The 1,482-nt window shown below is 36.4% G+C and overlaps 1 pseudogene; it reads right to left on the bottom strand.

Moving 5' to 3' along the window:
- Window positions 1–36: 36 nt before the first annotated feature.
- Window positions 37–930, bottom strand: LOC116547605 (annotated as a pseudogene).
- Window positions 931–1,482: the final 552 nt, after the last annotated feature.

The following is a 1,482-nucleotide window of genomic DNA, read 5'->3' as shown; positions in this document are numbered from 1 at the left end:
TGTGAATTTTTGCATGTTTTCGAACAGAACTCCAACTTTCCCACATTGCTTACATTCATACGGTTTCTCTCCAGTGTGAATTTTTGCATGTGCTCGAATATTACTGGAACGATTAAAGGCTTTCCCACACTGCTTACATTCATACAGCTTCTCCCCGGTGTGTGTTCTTTCATGTCTATGAAAATGGCTGAGACAATCAAAGGCTTTCCCACATTCATTACATTTATATGGCTTCTGTCCAGTATGAGATCTTTCATGTGTGAGATTTAGACTGAGAGTAACAAAGGCTTTCCCACAAATACATGTGTAAGGTCCATCTCCACTGTGCATTACCCTGTGTCTTTGAACAGTTTTGAGAGAAATGAAGGTTTTTTTCAATTCCTTACAATCACAGGCTTTCTCTCCAGTGTGAGGCTTTTCATGTGTTTGAAAGGAGTGGAGACAGCTGAAGGTTTTTACACATTGCTTACGTTTATGTGTCTTCTCTCCATGTTCCCGACACTTACATGGTTTGTGTCCAGTGTCAGCTCCGTTGCAGCAATTCAGAGATGAAGGATCCATGTTGCCTTCTGCACACACACGGCTTTCACATGGTTTTACCCCAGGAAAAGTCTTCTTGTTCATTATAGCATCTGGAATCAGGCTGAAAGTTTTGTCACATTGACCATCTTTACATTCACAGAGTCTCTCTGCCATATGATTTCTGGGATTTCTCCTGGAATCTTTGCAATGATCTTCAATGTTCTGGTCTTTCCATTTTATTCCTATAGACTTCAGGTTCCTGATGGTTTCCTGCATCACATCTCTGTAGAGATTCTTTTGGGAAGGATCCAGCAGAGGCCACTCATCCTGGGTAAACCTCACAGCCACATCCTCAAAGGTCACTGAGTCCATTTCCCAGCTTTTGCGGTGGGTTCCTCCCTCCACCTCCTGCTGCCAGTACTGGCCCCGGAGCAACCGAGCACAGAGCGGAGAAAACTCTGTAGTTTTTATATTTATAATTAGAAGAAAATACTTGTAGGTGTCATTGAGAAACTTAATTTCCACAATATTAAGCTTTTAAAAATTAATAAAAAATTTAAAATGAGGGTAACATGAATATAAGTGAAATCATGTAAGTTTGGCATTTATCTACTGACCAATTATTTATATCGGGCCTAATTTATATCACATACTATTGTAGTATGAAAATAATATAATGGAATACCACATTATAAGCTTTAAAGGATAGAAACATTTAATTATAGTATAAAATCGAGACTATTTAATAATGTGACATAATTTAACAAATAAGTTTTTTTAATTTATACAACTAAGTATAGAAATATGGAAATAATATTATTAGGCAATAAACAAATATGCTACAACTCTACAATAGAAAGTATTATTTCTGTTTATATATCCTTTACTGATTATAAAAAAGACCGAATAACATTACAAAACCATTTAGGATTTCAAATTGTTATAGAAAACTTGCATTCT

This window comes from Sapajus apella, unplaced genomic scaffold (assembly GCF_009761245.1).
Source record: "Sapajus apella isolate SASKATOON/1434 unplaced genomic scaffold, GSC_monkey_1.0 scaffold3774, whole genome shotgun sequence".
In the NCBI taxonomy this organism is placed as follows: domain Eukaryota; kingdom Metazoa; phylum Chordata; class Mammalia; order Primates; family Cebidae; genus Sapajus; species Sapajus apella.
Note: the sequence above shows the minus strand (reverse complement) of the source record. Positions and strands in the feature narration are given on the sequence as shown.